At 48.8% G+C, this 9,733-nt stretch overlaps 1 long non-coding RNA gene across 2 annotated transcripts; it reads right to left on the reverse strand.

Moving 5' to 3' along the window:
* Nucleotides 1-6,681: 6,681 nt before the first annotated feature.
* Nucleotides 6,682-9,733, reverse strand: LOC129516576 (uncharacterized). Of its 2 annotated transcripts, none has more exons than XR_008665790.1 (3): nucleotides 8,196-9,733; nucleotides 7,723-7,892; nucleotides 6,682-6,841 (listed from the first exon to the last, which is right to left on the reverse strand). It is a non-coding gene; the product is annotated as an uncharacterized LOC129516576 (long non-coding RNA). The 2 variants fall into 2 exon arrangements; XR_008665789.1 differs by lacking the exon at nucleotides 6,682-6,841 and adding an exon at nucleotides 7,275-7,456.

The following is a 9,733-nucleotide window of genomic DNA, read 5'->3' on the forward strand; positions in this document are numbered from 1 at the left end:
AAAGTAAGATCTCAGTGGCTGTTTGTTGAAAAGATAAAACACTGGATTTGAATCAGGGACTTCTGCTTCCAGACCCAGTATTCCTTTCCATGAAAGCACATTCTCAGTCTGGAGATGGTTCAGAGACGAGTGAGAGAGCTTTGTGAGACGAGTGGAGAAGACCCAAAGGTGAGTGCCGAGGTGTGAAACCAGGAGGCAAGTCAGCTGACCCCCACGCAGGCAATCTACACCCGCAGACAGAGCCTCTGGTCTGCAGGCTTCTCGTGTGAACAAATGCAAGAATAGCACATTCCCACCAAGAAAGGACCTTTTCTCCTGGGTAGTAACACCCAAAGGCTGGTATTTTAGGCCCAAAGTGGACAGCTAGCGCATAGGGAAGGACATTGGGTTGTGACCCTCAGAGTCTTGCCATCTGCCCAGCAAGGCAGGTCTAGAAAAAGTTTTCAAAACACTGATGTGAGCCTTCCTGGAAGAATAGCATCGAATAGACCTGACCAAGCCCTTCAAATCCATAGTGACCCAGAAAAGAGACTTACTCTGTGAAGCTATAACTGAGGTACAAGGCCAGCCTCTGTCATGGATGGCTGGTGGCTAACCAAAGTCCTGTGCCAGAAGAAGTCCTTACATTGCTTTTGGGCTGAGTAGAAAACTTCCACCCATCAGTGATGTCTGTCACCAGCCCGGAATAGGGGACGACACCAGAATGTTCGCAGCCCTCGGCCCTCCCACCACCTGCCTATGGACTGAGTGAGTCATTGCTGGTAACGGGAGAGATAACCAGTTTTCCCGTCCTCTGCACCCTCCCACTAAATAACGCCGCACAATGGAAGCCAGGTATCAATAAGACAATTTTATGTTTTTGGATGCCATAACATTACTGCAGCTTTCCTAATAATCCAAGGACCTGAGCTGTGTAGTACGATTCTCACTGGGAATAAAACATTTGCTTCAGGAGGTTCTAAAAGTGAGAGCAAAACAATTTGTATTTGTTTAAAACATAATGCCATCTATAATTAATGGGATAACTCTGGCTCAGTAGAGCTTGAAACCACTCTGTAGGTCTGAAGCTGGGTTTCTAGTTCTTGAGATGAGGAATACATTTACCCTTAAGCTTTTATTTTATTTTTTTCATGGAAAAGGTGATTTCCAGTGATGGAACACTTGGTTTCCTTTTAGTATCTTTTTGACTAGTGTTATTTGCTACTTAGTGGGAAAAGCAAGGCTAATTCCTGAAATCTGCTTTTAAGTAGTGGCTGTGAAACAAGGGAGTGTTAAATTGTGTTATCATGATCTCTTTTCAGCCTTTTCTCCAGGCCATAATTTAAACTCTTATTCTGGTTTTAAAAAGAAAGGGTTTTGTTGTTATTATTTAAGTAGGCTCCACCCAATGCAGGACCTGAACACAAGACCCCAAGTTGGAGACTGAGCTGAAATCAAGAGTGAGATGCCCAATCCACGGAGCCACCCAGGCACCCCCCAAAAAGAAGTTTTTAAAAAATCAGTTTCCTACCTTGAAACACATTTTTTAAAAAAATGGGAGCTTCCCTTTTATAAATCAGTATCCAGAAGGAAAAAACTTCTGAGCCATTGCATTATTATGGAAGCTTCCGCCTCAACACACATACACCCAAGTGTACAACAATGTAATACAAAAGGACCCGAATTCCCCTCCGGTGACCCTTCCCACCAGAGTCTCCTTCACCCACCGGTAGGGGTGCAGGAGGGGCCACCTTTTCTTGTTCACTTAAGCAGTCTTCCCAAAACTTCATTTTTGGCCTGCGTTCTGTTGCACACTTTGGCCTGACGCCTCAGAAGAACTCACCTGGAGAAACCCAGGGAATAGTTCCAGCTTGGGAGGATCGAATTATGGGTGCAAGGATCATCCATCATAAGGCAGTGGGAGGACGGTGATAAGGGGAGGTGCGTGGAGGAGGCGGGCGCCTATGTTGTGGGGGCTAGAACTTTGACACAAATGAATGAGAAGAGAAAATAATAATCTACGTAGGCAAATGGTTGGAGAAAAAAAAGACAAAAAAAAAAAAAACAAAAAAAAAAACAAAAAAACCCCACACCCCCTTCTGACCAGCCAGGGGAATGATGCCTGGCCCACCTACCCATTTGGCCTCCTGCTCCCTGACTCGGTCCCTTTGCTGACATGACCCCAGTTTCTAGTATCATTAAAATAATAAAAGTGCACTGAAAATGTTCGACAGGTCTACCCTGACTCTATTTACTTAATTTTGGTTAAATCTCTTAACTTCTCTGTTTCTATGTCTTCATATCTGGTGCCTTTCAGATGCATGATTCTGTGACAATCTCCCTTCGTCCAGGAAGCCTTCTTTGATATGTCCTATGTTCTCTTCTGTGTTCTTCAGGCAATTTCTTTACAACCCCCCAGGGCAGACACAATGCGCCCAGGCCACTGAGAAAACATCTTGTACACAGAAGGTTTTCCAAAACAGCAAATTGCTGAATTAATGAAAGAAACAAATACTAAGGGGAACTTCCATGTCTCTCTAGTAAGACACAAACCCTGGTGCAGAAAAGAACTTTCTGCTGCCATTTTCATCTCCAATGGGAGGGCAAAGAGTAAAAATTCAGCAGATGTCTATTGACAATCGGATGGTAACAAAACTTGTTCAAAAATGGAAAAGGAATGGTATTTAAATATTTGCAAATATGCAAATCCTCTTAATAGGGTAGCACTTTACATAACTTAAAATAATTCATGAGGCATGAATACTAGGATGCTGGGAAAAGTTCTGCCCTCTTTTTCCTTGTAGGAAGAAAAATACTTTCTTCAGTTTTACACCCAAGATTCTTCTGGAAGATAAAGTCCTCATGAACTTCCTAAACTAAAGCCAGGCCTTGGGCACATTAGGGATTTTTCCATATTAATGTTTCAAATCACTGGGCAGTATGACATAAGAGAGGCAGGGCATTTTATAGATGCAAATCAGCAGACACAGGGCAATAGAGAAGCTTTTGCAGATGGTCAGGCTTTGTGAGGGGTCCAAAGGAAAGCAGGCCTGTGGGCAGGTACAGGCAGGTGTGGGCAAGTGAGGGCAGGTGTGGGCAGGGCTCCTCCTGGGGACAGAGTGCAGGCCACTCACTGTCACTGTCTTTCAAACTCAAACTTAACTGTCCTCTGGAAGCAGTAAGAAACTGAGAGCCTTCCCACTTCACCAACTGGGAAAATGGGATCAAGAAGGACCAGGTCACTCCTCCTGGAAAGTGACAATAGAGCTATGCTTGTTTCCAACTCTAGGTTTCCGGAATGGGCTGTGGTCTTTAGAGAGCCTGCCTGTGCCTGTAACTCTCTCTCAGTTCCTCACTTAACTCTCTGAGAGTGACGGGCCTTCTTCATGACCCAGGCTACATGGCACATCCCAGTCCCTAAATCCATGCTTGCTCCTGGACTTCACTGATACCCTGGAGCCCCCAGAATCTCCTTCCAAGTGGAGAACAGCTTTTTCAATAGTTTATCACTGTATCCCCATCTCCATCTAACACTGGTGCATGTAGAGGTCCTGTTTTGACAGCTAAGCATTCACCGTTTCCTCTTGTATTCCCCACTGTGCTGCTCATTCTAAGCTGATGACTGCTTTCTTTTACCTGCTATGAGCCAGGCACTATCCTAGGTGCTTGGTAAATACTACTGAACTCCATGCCCTCATAGGGCTGACCTTCTATCCAAAGACAGACAATAAAGACCAAACATAGCACTGGGTGTTATTCTGTATGTTGGTAAATTGAACACCAATAAAAATTAATTTATAAAATTAAAAAAAAAAAAGACCAAACATAATCGGGACCAGAAGTAACAGCAAGTCATAATTTTACACCGCTTTTCTGAACAGGTATCCTTGAGAAGGTAAGATTTGGACAAAGATTTGAAGGAAATCCGGGGGAAGAGTATTTGGGTGGAAGAGCCAGGCAGTGCAAAGGCCCTGGGGCAGGTAATTCTGAGTATGTTTAAAGAACAGGGAGGAAGTCAGTGCAGATGGAGCAGTGTGAGCAGGAAGGAGAATATTATTGAAAATGAGTTCAGATGTAGGGTCTTGTAGGCATTATAAGAATTCTGGTTTTGTTCTGATTGAAAGGGCTAGCTAGGCTCTGCAGGTTCGGAGCAATGGAAGGGCTTAACGTGTCTGACATTTTCAAAAGGTCATTCTAGATAACAGGTTGGGAATAAGGAGAATAAGAGGAAACTAAGAGCAGTTAGGAGGCCACCACTGTAATCCAGCCAAGAGTTTATGAGGGTCCAGTGCAGGGCACAGCAGTGGAGGGGGAGATGTGGTTGGCCGCCAGATAGAAAGTACTTGGAGACCAGAACCCGAAGCGTTTTCTGACAGGTGGTTTTGTGGCCTGAACCATAGGAAACACGTGGCTGCCACCAACTTAAGCTAGGCCCGGCTGTAGGGACAGATCAGATGGCAGTGCTGGACGCATTGAATCGAGGTGCTACCGAAGATGCTGGAAAGTCAGGTGGTGGAGCCAGGATGGAGCCTGGGGATGGGGTCTGAGCCAGTTATGCACGTGTGCGCCTCTAGCATGCTGATGGTAGGAATTTATTTATTTAATTATATATTTATTTAAAAAGAATTTTTAAAATTTATTTTAGAGAGAGAGAGTGAGCAAGTGAAAGAAATAGAGCACGAGCAGGCAGAGAGGGAGAAGCAGACTCCCTGCTGAGCTGGGAGCCCGACATGGGGTTCAACCCCAGGGCCCTGGGATCATGACCTGAGCTGACGCGACACTTCACTAATGGAGCCCCCAGGCCCCCTGATGGTAAGTATTAAAAGCCTTGAGACAGGAGACAGGGGTGGGGAGACAAGGTGACTGAGGGATGGAGATTAGGGAAGACAAGGGACATAATGAGTACCAGGTATTGTATGCGACTGACAAATCACTGACCTCCACCCCTGGGACCAGCAATACACTATGTGTTAATTAATTGTATTTAAATAAAGTAAATAAATAGATACAATAAATAAATAAAAGCCTTGAGACTGGAGAAGAATCAACAGGAGAACCCTTGATGCCCTGAAAGAGAGGACAGTGGAGACACCTGTCCTCGGACACTCAAACCCTAGAAGGCCAAGGAAAAGACAAATGGCCACAAGGGAGCCGGGAAGGGACCACCAGGGGCACAGGAGGAGAGGAAGGTGCAGCGTCCTGGGGTCATCGAGGAGGAGGGAACCACCACCTATGGGGACCCACAGTTGCCAGGTCAGGTGAGCTGACTGCCGAGAATGGGGGTGCCAGGGGCCTGGGTAGGAGCAGCTCTGTGCAGAAGCAACTCGGAAGGATGATCTGGTGTGTTTGGGAGAGGACAAGAGGAGGAAATTCAGAATGAGCAGAGGCGGTTTTTCCGAAGAGTCTGGCTGCTGAGAAAAGCTGGAGCGGAGATGGAGTCAGGAGAAGGTGGGTCGGAGACAGAGACTGTGCGTTTCCATGGTGATGGATGCATGCAGAGGAGAGGAGGAAGTGGGTGATGGAGACAGCGGGGAGCTGCCGGAGACATGTCCCCGAGGAGAGGGAGGATGGACCAGAGGCCCAAAGGATGGGAGCAGGAGCCACCACAGCGGCCGTAGGAAAGGGGGACCAGGCAGGCAGAGGCCAACCCCAACATCCAGGGGATTCGGAGCCTCTTGCACTCCCATTCAAAAGTCACACACCCAAATCATCAAAATATCAGGGGATCATGTACTATTTTTCTAGACCCCACCCCTTCCCAGGGCATGTGTTTTATCTGGTCATTCATGAGGACGACTTGCCATGGTCTTCAGGGGAGCGGTGGCTGGCGGCCGTCTCAGCCAGGAGGGCAGGTGCCCCAGGTGCAGGAGACTTTCCAGCGGCCTGTGGGGGCGAAGGTCCACAAGGGAGGCATCCTGCAAATTCTTACGCTTTGTGACTTTCTCTCCTGTGGCTCGAAACGGCAGCCCCGGTCCCCCTTACCATAATCACCCTGTCACTGCACCAGGGGGTCACACACACACACACACACACACACACACACACGACCACCCCCCCACCCCACCCCCGACGGGACTGGAGCCAGGCTGCGAGAGAAACACCTCCCCGGCACGTGGCAGCCAGGGACCCCTGAAAAGAAGCCAAGGAAGCCGGGGCAGGATGCACACGGGCAGCCCCTGAAGCCATGTGGCCACAATCACAGCAGCTCCAGTGCTGCCCCCTCCCTGCCAACCCTGTGGGGGGAAGGAAGGGGGGGCTGGAGCAGCACGGTGGTCACGGGAGCACGGTTCGTTGAAGTGCAAGATCTGCTCAGGCTTCTAGGGCCAACGATAAGCCCACCGAGGAAAATGGGCTCGAGCCTGGAGGCCGGCACATCCTGTTAGAGGGTGTGATGATCACTTCACGTGAACACGATGGGGAAAAACCTGCAACTGCACTGCTTTGACAAAACTATGTTTACAGCAAATATACCGCAATACACACGCTAGTGGGAAGTTCACCCATATGGCTGTAAAGCATGATAAAAGGCTCATTTTCAGCTAACGTGTGAGGAAGCACGCTCTGTCCAGACCTCCTGGGGAAGCCCGGGAGCAGAGTGGCTGGCGTCCACCAGCCCAGCGGTCTCGGCCTTCGATGCTGTCGTGCTTTTCCCTTCACACGGAGTGTCGGCTGGATTCCCTGGAGAAAACCAGACGCCCCCATAAATGCGCAGAAAAGGTGGAAGCACCACTTTCCATGCCCTCCTGATGATAAAAGTCGACAGTCGGCCAGCGAGTTGCTGTCCTGCCGTTGTGTTCCTGCTGTAACGTCACTGGGCAGAGAACCCCAGCCTGGTCCCTCCGAGTCCGGTCACTGCCAGAGCCTGACAAGCGAGAACAGTCACAGTGGCTTAAAATTGCCCACGTGGGCCCCGGGGTCCACGCACAGAGGCGGGCCCTCCATCAGGACGCGCTCCCTGCGGTGGCCTCCGCGCCACCCTGTCCGCTCCTCCGGGGTCAGCCACACCCGCGTGTGCTTTCCCCGACACAGAAGGCCCCGCGCACCCACAGAATCCTAGTACCCTAAGACGTTCGCTCTTCTTCAGTATCGCCGTCCTGTTCCCCTTACTCCCCAGAACCCCTCCTCCCCAAATGACCACACTAAAAATACTCTCACAATAAGGCCCTTCTCACATGGAGGAAAAGCCAAACAAAAAACCCCTCGCATTTTTTACTCGAGATAGAGAGGAACAGACTCAGAGAGACTACTCGGAGAGAATTTTGTGTCAAACCCATTTTTATGCCTCATTATTATAATAGCGAGTGTACAGGGGTGCCTGGGGGGCTCGGTCCGTTAAGCCTCCGACTCTTGATTTCTGGTCAAGTCGTGACCTCAGGGTTATGAGATCGAGCCTGCATGGGGCTCCACGCGGAATGAGGAGTCGGCTTGGGATTTTCTCTCTCCCTTTGCCTCTTCCACCATCTCTCTCACTCCCTCTCTAAAATAATAATAATAATAATAATAATAATAATAATAGAATTTACAAAAGGGTGTATTCATCAAGAAATACTTTGTGGTACCACATATAAAACACGATGAGATTTGAGCTTCTCATCATGTTTAAAGACCCTACTGTGGGAGATACCACATGACCCTTCTTGGGTGGAAAACGCCAAATGCAAAGGAGAGGGAAGCGAGTGCTTGGGGACCACTTTCTGGGGACTCCCCTCTATTCCCACCTTCGTGATGGGAGGAGATGGGCACCTGCTCCACGAGGCGCCGGTCCGTGACCCCAACATCAGGCCCCGTGCCCTGGGGTGTTTCTGTGCATTTCTTTCTGTGAAGTGACCACCAAGCACGATGTGAAACATTCACCAGCTCCATGTAATATCTTGAAAACCCCAGAGGGAACAAGAAGAAACAAATCTGAAGTCCTTCAAAAGGAGGGAAACAGAACATGTTGTTCATCGTTCCTCAGATACACACACAGACTGTCTTGGGTGAGCTTTTGCCTTTACTTTTATTTTTTATTTTTTATTTTTTTAATTTTTTTTTTAATTTTTATTTATTTATGATAGTCACAGAGAGAGAGAGAGAGAGAGGCAGAGAGAGAAGCAGGCTCCATGCACCGGGAGCCCGACGTGGGATTCGATCCCGGGTCTCCAGGATCGCGCCCTGGGCCAAAGGCAGGCGCTAAACCGCTGCGCCACCCAGGGATCCCTACTTTTAAAACCTACCTGGCTCGATGGAACAAAGTTAACATTCTATTCTTCTCGCAGCTCGAGGACCTTCTGAGTTGCAGCAAAGCTTGAGTGAAAGACCTCAGACAGCACCCTTGCTATCTCTAACTTAGGACATTCTAGTTAGCAAATATTTAGTTAGCAAATCACAGTATCTGCTGCTGTGGGAGGGGCAACACCATGTTCATGTGGGTTTCTGGCCTTGCGGGGTTCACAGTCTAGTAGGAGAGACAAGTTATGCCATCACAGGATCATTCAGCAGCTTCCCTCTGCTTTTACAATAAAAGCCACGTTCTCTCTGTGGCCGTGCAGGACACATGCCACACCCACGTCCTCCCCTGCTCTGCTTCCACCACATGGGTTCCCACCTCTCTGGAATGTGCCACCCCCGTCCCTTTGCTTGGATGCATCCCAACGCCCCTTTGGATCTTAGTTTAAACATCACTTTCTCAAAAACAAGTATCCCAATGATGAAAATCAAATGAGACACTCATGCTCCTCTTCCCCCACGCTCGCCCATTCACAACATGCGTGTTTCTTTGTGCAAATGTACGACCTGCGCCTCCTCTGCTTAACTGTGCTGCTTGGGAGAGAAAGAAAAGCTGTTATGTTCACTCTCGCACCTTGGCTAACATTATTCCACGCCCCTACTAGGCTCTCTGTAAATATGTTTGATACATAAACAAATGCATCTTAAAATGTGTGTTTAAACAATCCACTTGCATGTCCTCAAAATGCTACATGGGATAAATGTGATCATTCCCCACATGTCCAGATGGAAAGAAGAATAAAGTAACCGCATCCTGGGAAAGCGTTTTTTCCATCGCTCCATAAACATGTAAATACCCCTACCTGACATATCGGAGCTTGAGTCAGGGAGAAGAAGAGGTTTGGAAGGCGTGGAGGGACAGACAATGCTGCTTCCAGGCATCACATCGCAGTCCTTTGTCCCCAGGGTGGGACATGGAGGTGACAAGACAAAAAGTTCAGTAAGCACCGCAGCTACTAGCCAGGTGAACTTCCAAGAAGCCCGGGGTTTCTTCTTGTCTCCAAGATGAAAATGCTGGCAGTAACCACAGTGGTGGAACGGCAATGGGCAGTGAGCAAGGCCGGTCCCCTTCACGCCATGCATGCTGCCATGAGGCTGTGCCTGTGATCTTAGCTGTGGACAAGAACCTCGGCAGTGGGGTGGCTCTGCACGGTTGTATGACGGGATTGGATCTGCCCAGGCTCTAGGGGCGTCGGCAGCCACCTTGTCTGGAGTAGGACAAGGAGACCGGCCTCCAAAGGGCACGCTTGTCCCCTGGCAAGTGTGAGTCTTCCGGGTCTTGGGACATTTTTTATTTTGGCTTTTCCGATTCTAGCTTTACCTTCAGGAGGTAAAGTGATTGAAGACGAGGAAAGTGTCCATTACTCGTGCCGCAGCTGATCTGATGGCCATGGCTCCTCACCTGCAGAGCCGCGGAGCGGGCTCCTACACAGAGGAGTGGCATTGGGTACAGGTCTGTTCCCTGCTTGCTTCTGTGAAAGCTGCA

The sequence above is a fragment of the Nyctereutes procyonoides genome, unplaced genomic scaffold (genome assembly GCF_905146905.1).
Source record: "Nyctereutes procyonoides isolate TBG_1078 unplaced genomic scaffold, NYPRO_anot_genome, whole genome shotgun sequence".
In the NCBI taxonomy this organism is placed as follows: domain Eukaryota; kingdom Metazoa; phylum Chordata; class Mammalia; order Carnivora; family Canidae; genus Nyctereutes; species Nyctereutes procyonoides.